Here is a 12522-nt window from a genome sequence, read left to right on the forward strand (position 1 = left end):
GCATTGTTCGTTACCAAACTGTTCTTGGATGGTTGGGAGAAGTTTCTCTCGGAGGATGTGTTGGTACCTTTTCTTTATTCATGGCTGTGTTCTTAGGAAAAATTGTGATTGAGCCCACTCCCTTGGCTGAGAAGCAACCCCACACATGAATGGTCTCAGGATGCTTTACTGTTGGCATGACACAGGACTGATGGTAGCGCTCACCTTTTCTTCTCCAGACAAGCTTTTTTCCGGATGCCCCAAACAATCGTAAAGTGGATTCATCAGAGAAAATGACTTTACCCCATTCCTCAGCAGTCCAATACCTGTACCTTTTGCAGAATATCAGTCTGTCCCTGATGTTTTTCCTGGAGAGAAGTGGCTTCCTCGCTGACCTTCTTGACACCAGGCCATCCTCCAAAAGTCTTCGCCTCACTGTGCGTGCAGATGCACTCGCACCTGCTTGCTGCCATTCCTGAGCAAGCTCTGCACTGGTGGTGCCCCGATCCCACAGCTGAATTAACTTTAGGAGACGGTCCTCGTGCTTGCTGGACTTTCTTGGGCGCCCTGTAGCCTTCTTCACAACAATTGAACCTCTCTCCTTGAAGTTCTTGATGATCCGATAAATGGTTGATTTAGGTGCAATCTTACTAGCAGCAATATCCTTGCCTGTGAAGCCCTTTTTGTGCAAAGCAATGATTACGGCACCTTGTTTCCTTGCAGGTAACCATGGTTAACAGAGGAAGAACAATGATTTCAAGCATCACCCTCCTTTTAAAGCTTCCAGTCTGTTATTCTAACTCAATCAGCATGACAGAGTGATCTCCAGCCTTGTCCTCATCAACACTCTCACCTGTGTTAACGAGATATTCACTGACATGATGTCAGCTGGTCCTTTTGTGGCAGGGCTGAAATGCAGTGGAAATGTTTTTTGGGGATTAAGTTCATTTTCATGGCAAAGAGGGACTTTGCAATTAATTGCAATTCATCTGATCGCTCTTCATAACATTCTGGAGAATATGCAAATTGCCATCATAAAAACTGAGGCAGCAGACTTTGTGAAAATTAATATTTGTGTCATTCTCAAAACTTTTGACCACGACTGTATATCTAAGCCCAACCCGGAAAATTGTAATAATGATTTAGCCGTTATACAACAAATAGCATACCGCATGTTACACATGGCAGAAAAACATTTTAAAAATACTGATTGAAGATATCTTTGGTACATAATTGGTGTAGCCTAAATTAAACAAATGTGGTGTTACCCTACAATTATAGTGAATTTGTATTTGATTTTGAACAGCCTAGTAATGGTGAATTCTTTAAAATATATTTTTGTATTTAATAGGCTGACATTACCTTTAGCTGCAGAATATCTCACCACGTGTGTTTCCATCTCCTCCCCTCTCTATGCATTCCTTTCTCCAGTAAGCAGAGAGAGGGCCTGTCAACAGTTTAATTAAATATGTTTCGTTGTGAAAACATGTTACTATCGATGTTCCTGAACATATTTCATTGGTTTCCCAAATTAAGCACTGGGTAGCTGCAGGAACAGGGTTGGAGAGCCCATGGCATACAGAGTTTGGGCAGAATATCACCTGTTGGGTAGCAAAATAATCTGAGGAGCCTACCTGACATGAGTGAAAAACGTTCAGGCGGGAAATGACAAATATTTTTTGTCTTGCCCCTGTTCCTGCCCATTTCATAATGGGCCATTCTAAATCGAAACAAATTTGACATATTAGTAAAGACAAGATTACATTGAGAATAGTCTGATGTGTGAAAAATTATCACTTGAAGAGAGAACAGCATGTGCAGACTGAGGCAAGAAACAGAGCGACATTTTGCGACTTTCTCAAATCATTAATAGCCCATAGTCGCATCATGCAGCCCATATATATTTTGATTTCTAAGGCATTCTAAGGTTTGTATCATTCACAGTAGCGGGAGAGAGAGAGTGAAGGTTGCGACGGCGCATTACCATCTGAGTAGGGGCAGAGTGAGTAGTGTTGGAGGAGAGCGAGAGAGAAAAGGATACAAAGTAGTGGTCGGAGACATGGAGGGGAGTTGCAGTGAGATTAGTAGAAAAACAGCATCTAGTAAAGATGAGGTCAAGCGTATTGCCTGCCTTGTGAGTAGGGGGGGACGGTGAGAGGGTGAGGTCAAAAGAGGAGAGGAGTGGAAAGAAGGAGGCAGAGAGAAATGCGTCAAAGGTAGATGTAGGGAGGTTAAAGTAACCCAGAACTGTGAGGGGTGAGCCATCCTCAGGAAAGGAATTTATCAAGGCGTCAAGCTCATTGATGAACTCTCCAAGGGAACCTGGAGGGCGATAAATGACAAGGATGTTTAGCTTGAATGGGCTAGTGACTGTGACAGCATGGAATTCAAATGAGGAGATAGACAGATCGGTCAGTAGGAAAAGAGAGAATGTCCACTTGGGAGAGATGAGGATTCCTGTGCCACCACCCCGCTGACCAAATGCTCTCGGGGTATGCGAGAACACATGGTCAGACGAGGAGAGAGCAGTAGGAGTAGCAGTGTTTTCAGTGGTAATCCATGTTTCCGTCAGCGCCAAGAAGTCGAGGGACTGGAGGGTAGCATAGGCTGAGATGAACTCTGCCTTGTTGGCCGTAGAACGGCAGTTCCAGAGGCTGCCGGTGACCTGGAACTCCACGTGGGTCGTGCGCGCAGGGACCACCAGGTTAGAGTAGCAGCAGCCACGCGGTGTGAGGCGTTTGTATATCCTGTGCGGAGAGGAGCGAACAGGGATAGACAGAGGCATAGTTGACAGGCTACAGAAAATGGCTACAATAATGCAAAGGAGATCGGAATGAAATGAACTAAACATCTGGGAAAGCGAGAGAGCGGTGCCTCCCTCACTTACGTTTCACTGAAACACCCAAATATATCTCTCCCAACTTCCACCTCAGAAACTATAATTGTTGTAAACTACAGAGGTTCAATGTTTTCTAGGAATAGACTAACTTAGTTTATTCAGCTAGCTAACTTGGTACAGTATTCTTCCGTGAAAACCGTCCAGGGCACCAAATCCTATGACACCACAGCCAACTAGCATGCCAGCCTCCAACAACACGGTTTAGCACCAATACTCGGCCACAACAAACCACCAGTGTGTCAACAAGCCAAGCAGATAATTTGTGTCCGTGTCTAACGTTGTGGGTTAGTCCCGACAGCTTGAGCGAGTCCGTCATCAACTTATTCAGCCAGTTAGTTAGCTAGAATAGTTAGCATACTAGCTAGCCATTGCTTTCTGCCAACGAAAAAACCCCTCCTCCCACGGCACGAACACACAGAGAGAGCCAAGCTAACGTTAGCTAGTCACCCATGTCCCAAATTCCCTTGAACGACTCTGGTTACCAGTATGTAAAAACAAAACACAAATGTAGGTTATAACTTACCCCTAGCAGCTACTGTTAGCCAGCCAAGTGCAAAGCTAGCTACTGAATCGACTCAGCCAGTTTGCGTCTGTTCGCTAGGTCGTTCCAGCTTTTGTTTAGTAGCTATCCAGCTAGCAACAAGCTAGCTACATTTCGAGCACAGTAGCTACCAACCACCCAACGCCAACGCTTCAACTAAGTTCAATTATATTCTTCTTGTTATAAAATCATATAATAAAAAAATAATGAGACTGGCAGACTTTTGCATGACAATAACCGGCTGACAAAATTTCATGACTGCCACAGCCCTACTTATGTATACAATATTTAATTTCACCATTGATTGTGTGTTGTGGGATGTGATGCAAGCCTTAGGTTGTGTGTGTACATAGTTCTTCTTGAATTTCACTACTGATCTGTACTCTAGATAAGTCGTCACAATCAAAACACAAAGTCAGGTCTGTTCTGTAGCAATATCATACTGAAGCCCTATGCTGCTACTGAGATCTGTCAAGATGAACTAACACGTCTAAAATGGTAGAAAATGAGGAAAATATTCACAGTCTACCTTACCACACACAGTTGAAGCAAAATGCATTGTAACTTTCTAACCTTGTAATTAATAATCATAATTCATTACATTTGTAAAGCACTTTTCATTATACAGAATAATCTCAAAGTGCATAACATGTAAAATGTAAACCAAATAGAAAAAAATTAACACAACTAAACAGGGCAACTGACACAAAGAACACAACTGAAGCTACAAGGGACAAGTACACTAAGGAGCACAGCTGTCAACAGAAAGAGAAAGGTCTTTAGGCCCATTTTAATGTAGCCCAGAGTCTGTGGTGCCTTCAGGTGGTCCGGGAGGGCATTCCAAAGGCTGGGGTGGTCTAGCTGAGGGTGCGGGAGGGGTTATGGAGGGAAAGCAGTTATTTGAGATAAGGAGGGGCATTGCCATGAATACACTGGAAAGTCAGCAGGAGGGTTTTGAATTCAATACGTTTCCGCACTCTCATCAGGATGCTGGCAGCTCTGTTCTGGATGTATTGGAGCTTCTGGAGACTCCTGCCAGAGATCCCGATGAAAACTGCGTTGCAGTAAACCAGCCTTGAGGAGATTTAAAAAAAACGTTTCTGCATCAGAAAAGGGTGGGACAGAGTTGGCAGTGTTCTTGAGGTGAAAGAATGACGCTTTACACAGGTGTTTGATGTGGCTGTCAAAGGTCTGGGAGGAATCAAGCTTTACACCCAGATTGGAAACTGAAAGGGAGAGAGGGTTGTTCTGTCCTGCAATGGTGAGGTGTGTTATTGTAAGTTGTAATGTAACTTTCACATGTAAAGTACAATGTTTAGCAAGTGTGAGTGAGAGTTGAAGACCCAGTCAGTTGTTTTTATGAATCACCTGTTTGATGTCACCCTCCTTATGTTCACTTCATCACATGTGATAAGGTGATCTAGTTATTCCCCTTTAAAAAACAAAAAGGCAGAATTATTATTTCACAGTTATTTTACAATTATTGTACTGAATGTATATACATTGACATTGACATTTCATATTTTTTTATTTATTTTTTACACAGGAGAGCAGACAGTGGTCCTCCTCCCACGATCCCCATCTCCATCCAAGCGTCACTTTCTCATCCCCCTGGACTCGCTAGAAGACCAGTTCCGGATTTGCTCGGCAGACGACTGCAAGCTTTTCAGAGAGGAGTTCAATGTAGGTTCCTTTTCATAGAACACATAGTGGTCACAGTAGTGTGATACCTTCATTTGTTAATGCTAATAATGTCATGTAGAGTTTATAGTTCTTTATGTTGTTACATATTATGCTGCATGTATGAGGGCTTCATTAATGGCTTCATAGTTTGACCCCCTGTGTTTGTGTTGTGTCTGTGTAGTCACTACCCTGTGGCTACCAGCACAGCTCCTTTGAGGAGGCTAGCAGGGTGATCAACAGGGACAAGAATAGATATCCCAACATCCTACCATGTGAGTGATGGAATTTTTATGGGAATACGTTTTGCAACCATTAAACCCACTTAAGAGAGATAAAACAATTTAATAAAATGTTATGAAATAATTCTAAATAGGCTACCTATTTTCCTAGTACAATTTTGTCTCTTTCTTACATTTTCAACAGATGACCATTCCAGAGTGTTGTTAACTCAAATCGATGGTTATTCTTGTACGGACTACATAAATGCCTCATACATAGATGTGAGTTGTTGATATTTACTATGTATTTCGTTCCATCCTATTATGAATAATTTCAATGCATCCAGTGTTACTTCCTTTCTCATTACGGTCTAATAAATACTGTAACTTGCCAAAACACATTTTCTTTTTCACCAGGGTTATAAAGAGAGGAACAAATTCATTGCAGCTCAAGGTAAATAAAGCTATGTGCAACATTATTGTGCAAAATACTGTACTACTAGAGGATTCATTATTTTAAATGAACTCCTTTACGTAAGCATATGCTTTTTTCTAGCACCATAGGCCTACTGTATATCTATAGTATGTCTTCTTACGTCTGTGGTAAGCGTGTCACTCTCTTTTCCATAGGCCCAATGCACGACACTGTGGCAGACTTTTGGCGGATGGTTTGGGAACAGAAGACTGCTACTATAGTGATGCTCACTAACTTGAAAGAGAGAAAAGAGGTGAGTTTCTCTTCTCTCACTTTGGCTGCTCCCTTATCTGCTTAGACAACCAGTAAAGAATGTATTCAGAGTTGCTAATGGGATCTCATGTGGAATTATTTGACAGTTCGACATCCATAGATGTTCTAAAGAGCCTTTGCTAGGCCCCTTGTCTTCTCACACCTCAAGGATCATGGGTATAATTTATTTGACCCTTTCCTAACATTCCCAATCCATACAATGTGTCACACAAAATGACTTGGCATCACATTCCATTGAACCTCAAGGGGCTGATCAATAAAGAACAAAACATTTACATTTACATTTACGTAATTTAGCAGACGCTCTTATCCAGAGTGACTTACAAATAGGTGCATTCACCTTATAGCCAGTGGGATAACCACTTTACATATTATTATTTTTTATTTTTTTTTGGGGGGGGGGGGTTGGAGTAAGGGAGGGGGGGGGGGGTAGAAGGATTACTTTATCCTATCCCAGTTATTCCTTAAAGAGGTGGGGTTTCAAATGTCTCCGGAAGTTGGTGAGTGACTCCGCTGTCCTGGCGTCATGGGGGAGCTTGTTCCACCATTGGGGTGCCAGAGCAGCGAACAGTTTTGACTGGGCTCAGCGGGAACTATGCTTCCGCAGAGGTAGGGGAGCCAGCAGGCCAGAGGTGGATGAACGCAGTGCCCTCGTTTGGGTGTAGGGACTGATCAGAGCCTGAAGGTACGGAGGTGCCGTTCCCCTCACAGCTCCGTAGGCAAGCACCATGGTCTTGTAGCAGATGCGAGCTTCAACTGGAAGCCAGTGGAGTGTGCGGAGGAGCGGGGTGACGTGAGAGAACTTGGGAAGGTTGAACACCAGACGGGCTGCGGCATTCTGGATGAGTTGTAGGGGTTTAATGGCACGGGCAGGGAGCCCAGCCAACAGCAAGTTGCAGTAATCCAGACGGGAGATGACAAGTGCCTGGATTAGGACCTGTGCCACTTCCTGTGTAAGGCAGGGTCGTACTCTCCGAATGTTGTAGAGCATGAACCTACAGGATCAGGTCACCGCCTTGATGTTAGCGGAGAATGACAGGGTGTTGTCCAGGGTCACGCCAAGGCTCTTCGCACTCTGGGAGGAGGACACAACGGAGTTGTCAACCGTGATGGCGAGATCATGGAACAGGCAGTCCTTCCCCGGGAGGAAGAGCAGCTCCGTCTTGCCAAGGTTCAGCTTGAGGTGGTGATCCGTCATCCATACTGATATGTCTGCCAGACATGCAGAGATGCGATTCGCCACCTGGTTATCAGAAGGGGGAAAGGAGAAGATTAGTTGTGTGTCGTCAGCGTAGCAATGATAGGAGAGGCCATGTGAGGATATGACAGAGCCAAGTGACTTGGTGTATAGCGAGAATAGGAGAGGGCCTAGAACTGAGCCCTGGGGGACACCAGTGGTGAGAGCACGTAGTGCGGAGACAGCTTCTCGCCACGCCACTTGGTAGGAGCGACCGGTCAGGTAGGACGCAATCCAAGAGTGAGCCGCGCCGGAGATGCCCAGCTCGGAGAGGGTGGAGAGGAGGATCTGATGGTTCACAGTATCAAAGGCAGCAGACAGGTCTAGAAGGACAAGAGCAGAGGGGAGAGAGTTAGCTTTAGCAGTGCGGAGAGCCTCCGTGACACAGAGAAGAGCAGTCTCAGTTGAATGACCAGTCTTGAAACCTGACTGGTTTGGATCAAGAAGGTCATTCTGAGAGAGATAGCAAGAGAGTTGGCTAAAGACGGCACGCTCAATAGTTTTGGAGAGAAAAGAAAGAAGGGATACTGGTCTGTAGTTGTTGATATCAGAGGGATCGAGTGTTGGTTTTTTGAGAAGGGGTGCAACTCTCGCTCTCTTGAAGACGGAAGGGACATAGCCAGCGGTCAAGGATGAGTTGATCAGCGAGGTGAGGTAAGGGAGAAGGTCACCGGAGATGGTCTGGAGAAGAGAGGAGGGGATAGGGTCAAGCGGGCAGGTTGTTGGGCGGCCTGCCGTCACAAGTCACAAGATTTTATCTGGAGAGAGAGGGGAGAAAGAAGTCAAAGCATAGGGTAGGGCAGTGTGAGCAGGACCAGCAGTGTCATTTGACTTAACAAACGAGGATCGGATGTCGTCAACCTTCTTTTCAAAATGGTTGACGAAGTCATCCACAGAGAGGGAGGAGGGGGGACGGGGGGAGGGGGAGGATTCAGCAGGGAGGAGAATGTGGCAAAGAGCTTCCTAGGGTTAGAGGTAGATGCTTGGAATTTAGAGTGGTAGAAAGTGGCCTTAGCAGCAGAAACAGATGAAGAAAATGTAGAGAGGAGGGAGTGAAAAGATGCCAGGTCCGCAGGGAGTCTAGTTTTCTTCCATTTCCGCTCAGCTGTCCGGAGCTCTGTTCTGTGAGCTCGCAATGAGTCATCAAGCCACGGAGCTGGAGGGGAGTACCGAGCCGGCCGGGAGGATAGGGGACATAGAGAGTCAAAGGATGCAGAAAGGGAGGAGAGGAGGGTTGAGGAGGCAGAATCAGGAGATTGGAGGGAGAAGGATTGAGCAGAGGGAAGAGATGATAGGATGGAAGAGGAGAGAGTAGCGGGAGAGAGAGAGCGAAGGTTGCGACGGCGCATTACCATCTGTGTAGGGGCAGAGTGAGTAGTGTTGGAGGAGAGGGAGAGAGAAAAGGATACAAAGTAGTGGTCGGAGACTTGGAGGGGAGTTGCAGTGAGATTAGTAGAACAACAGCATCTAGTAAAGATGAGGTCAAGCGTATTGCCTGCCTTGTGAGTAGGGGAAGACGGTGAGAGGGTGAGGTCAAAAGAGGAGAGGAGTGGAAAGAAGGAGGCAGAGAGAAATGAGTCAAATGTAGACGTAGGGAGGTTGAAATCCCCCAGAACTGTGAGGGGTGAGCCATCCTCAGGAAAGGAACTTATCAAGGCGTCAAGCTCATTGATGAACTCTCCAAGGGAATCTGGAGGGCGATAGATGACAAGGATATTAAGCTTAAATGGGCTAGTGACTGTGACAGCATGGAATTCAAATGAGGAGATAGACAGATGGGTCAGGGGAAAAATTGAGAATGTCCACTTGGGAGAGATGAGGATTCCTGTGCCACCACCCCGCTGACCAGATGCTCTCGGGGTATGCGAGAACACATGGTCAGACGAGGAGAGAGCAGCAGGAGTAGCAGTGTTTTCAGTGGTAATCCATGTTTCCGTCAGCGGCAAGAAGTCGAGGGACTGGAGGGTAGCATAGGCTGAGATGAACTCTGCCTTGTTGGCAGCAGAACGGCAGTTCCAGAGGCTGCCTGAGACCTGGAACTCCACGTGGGTCGTGCGTGCAGGGACCACCAGGTTAGAGAGGCAGCAGCCACGCGGTGTGAGGCGTTTGTGTAGCCTGTGCGGAGAGGAGAGAACAGGGATAGGCAGAGGCATAGTTGACAGGCTGCAGCAGATGGCTACAATAATGCAGAGGAGATTGGAATGAAATGAACTAAACATCTGGGAAAGGAGAGAGCGGGGCCTCCCTCACCACAACTCCCAAATATAAATCTCCCAACTTCCACCTCAGAAACTATAATTGTTGTAAACTACAGCGGTTCAATGTTTTCTAGGAATAGACTAACTTAGTTTATTCAGCTAGCTAACTAGGTGCAGTATTATTCCGTGAAAAACGTCCGGGCACCTCGTCATAAGACGCCACAGCCAGCTAGCATGCCGGTCTCCAACAACACGGTTTAGCGCCAATACTCGGCGACAACAAACCACCAGTGTATCAACACGCAAGCAGATCGTTCGTGTCCGTGTCTAACGTTGTGGGTTAGTCCCGACAGCTTGAGCGAGTCCGTCGTCAACTTATTCAGCCAGTTAGTTAGCTAGAATAGTTAGCAAACTAGCTAGCCATTGCTTTCAGACAAAGAAGAACCCCTCCTTTCATGGCACGAACACACAGAGAGAGCCAAACTAACGTTAACTAGTCACCCATGTCCCGAATTCCTTGAACGACTCGGGCTATCAATATGTAAAAAACAAAACACAAGTGTAGGTTATGACTTACCCCTAGCAGCTACTGTTAGCTAGCCAAGTGCAAAGCTAGCCACTGAATTGACTCAGCCAGTTCGCGTCTGTTCACTCGGTCGTTCCAGCTATTGTTTACTAGTAGCTATCCAGGTAGCAACAAGCTAGCTAAATTTCAAGCACAGTAGCCACTTGCTACCTAACGTTAACGGTTCAGACAATGAGGTTAGAAAACAGCTGAATGGTAGGCAATTATTGTATGTAATTATTGTAGGCAGCCAGCTGGCGTAATTACAGGCACTCTCAGGCGTGAAACAACTATGGGTTTAGCTGCACCCAAGGTTTGATTATAATTAGTCTGAGAGTCTCATTAATGGTCTAGAACATCAGAGTGATGAACTTATTGACTGACAGACTATCACCTCTGTCAACTATATCAAATATAGAGTTTGTGGTCAGTAATATAATAATATAATATAATACTATGCCATTTAGCAGACGCTTTTATCCAAAGCGACTTACAGTCATGTGTGCATACATTTTTACGTATGGGTGGTCCCGGGGATTGAACCCACTACCCTGGCGTTACAAGCGCCATGCTCTACCAATTAATCCTCATTTAAGTCTCTGCCATTCACATTGGTGAAACTATTCAAATAGTGTATATTTTGTAAGTTTTGCTTTGCTGAATGTCCATTTCGCCTCTCTTCAGGACAAGTGTTACCAGTACTGGCCAGACCAGGGCTGTTGGATGTATGGGAACGTGAGGGTGGCAGTAGAGGACTTTACTGTACTGGTGGACTACACCATCCGCAAGTTCTGTGTACAATATGTAAGTATCATTGTACACGCCTACATGACAACCCTGCGCATGAACCCTCACATAGAAAACATGATGCTGTGAGAGACTGTGACATGGTATTTAAAGTTTATTATCTAAATGATTTATGTGTTTTCCTGTTGTAAACAGCAGGGGAGTGATGGCCCCAGGGCCCCCCGCCTGGTCACCCAGCTCCACTTCACCAGCTGGCCAGACTTTGGGGTGCCCTTCTCCCCCATCGGCATGCTCAAGTTCCTCAAGAAGGTGAAGACGGTCAACCCGTCCTACGCAGGACCCATCGTGGTGCACTGCAGGTACTGAACCAGGGGAGGAGACTGGGAATTGTATCTGGAAATTCCTATCTACAGGCTGTGCTAAATGTAGGCTATAGTGGTTAATATACACTTCATGGTATGTATAAGATAACAAAATTGTAGTGTAAAATAGTTTACTAAAAAAGTATGCCAATCATTGTCCCTTTATTTTGTATTGGTATGGCTGGAATTTCAATGCCTGTGTCATGTCATATAAAACTACCTCACCCAGGGGCATCATGAACAATCTAAGGGGGCACAAAGTACGTGAGGATGGTAGGGGGGAGGTCAGTTGGAGAATTTTGCATTATTCAAACACTAGCATAATAATTATGCTTGATTCTATGTATATTTTTCAGCATATCTAAGCATACCGCTTGAGCTGTCTGTATCCTCCTGACAGGTGGTTCTTTTTTTAAAGAAAATATATATGCTTCTCTGCATCTTTGCTAAAATCTGGGTAAAAGATTGAAAGGAATGTGAGTCTTATTCAGTACATTTAGTTTTTGCTTGCTTTTCTAAAGTCTACCAACCTTGCCAGCAGGCATGCCAGCTAAGACAGTTAGACAAGCTAGCTACTCTAACTTGATTGATAGCCTGAAATGGCTTCTTGGTAGCTAGTTATGAGGTTGGGAAATTGGGAACCTATCTGGGCTAGATAAAGCCAACTTCATAAAATTGCTGGGTGGCTAGTAATATATATATATATATATATATATATATATATATATATATATATATATATATATATATATATATATATATATATATATATATAAAACACACTACAGGTCAAAGGTTTTAAAACACCTACTCATTCAAGGGTTTTTCTTACTTTTTACTATTTTCTACATTGTAGAATAGTAGTGAAGACATCAAAACTATGAAATAACACATTTGGAATCATGTACTAACCAAAAAAAGTGTTAAACAAATCTAAATATATTTTTTTATTTGAGATTCTTCAAATAGCCACCCTTTGCCTTGATGACAGCTTTGCACACTCTTGGCATTCTCTCAAGCAGCTTCACCTGGAATGCTTTTCCAACAGTCTTGAAGGAGTTCCCACATATGCTGAGAACTTGTTGGCTGCTTTTCCTTCACTCTGCGTTCCGACTCATCCCAAACCATCTCAATTTGGTTGAGGTCGGGGGATTGTGGAGGCCAGGTCATCTGATGCAGCACTCCATCACTCTCCTTCTTGGTCAAATAGCCCTTACAAAGCCTGATAGTCCCACTAAGCGCAAACCAGATGGGATGGCGTATCACTGCAGAATACTGTGGTAGCCATGCTGGTTAAGTGTGCCTTGAATTCTAAATAAATCACAGACAGTGTCACCAGCAAAGC

At 44.7% G+C, this 12522-nt stretch overlaps 1 pseudogene across 1 annotated transcript in view; it reads left to right on the forward strand.

Moving 5' to 3' along the window:
• Positions 1–12522, forward strand: part of LOC311132280 (receptor-type tyrosine-protein phosphatase epsilon-like) — a 68051-nt pseudogene that overhangs the window by 27399 nt on the left and 28130 nt on the right. The window contains exons 5-11 of the transcript in view: positions 4966–5102; positions 5284–5374; positions 5526–5602; positions 5738–5774; positions 5951–6048; positions 10753–10872; positions 11011–11174. The product of the transcript in view is annotated as a receptor-type tyrosine-protein phosphatase epsilon-like (transcript). The remainder of the gene's footprint in view (positions 1–4965; positions 5103–5283; positions 5375–5525; positions 5603–5737; positions 5775–5950; positions 6049–10752; positions 10873–11010; positions 11175–12522) is intronic.

The sequence above is a fragment of the Coregonus lavaretus genome, assembly GCF_964263955.1.
Source record: "Coregonus lavaretus genome assembly, chromosome: 1".
In the NCBI taxonomy this organism is placed as follows: domain Eukaryota; kingdom Metazoa; phylum Chordata; class Actinopteri; order Salmoniformes; family Salmonidae; genus Coregonus; species Coregonus lavaretus.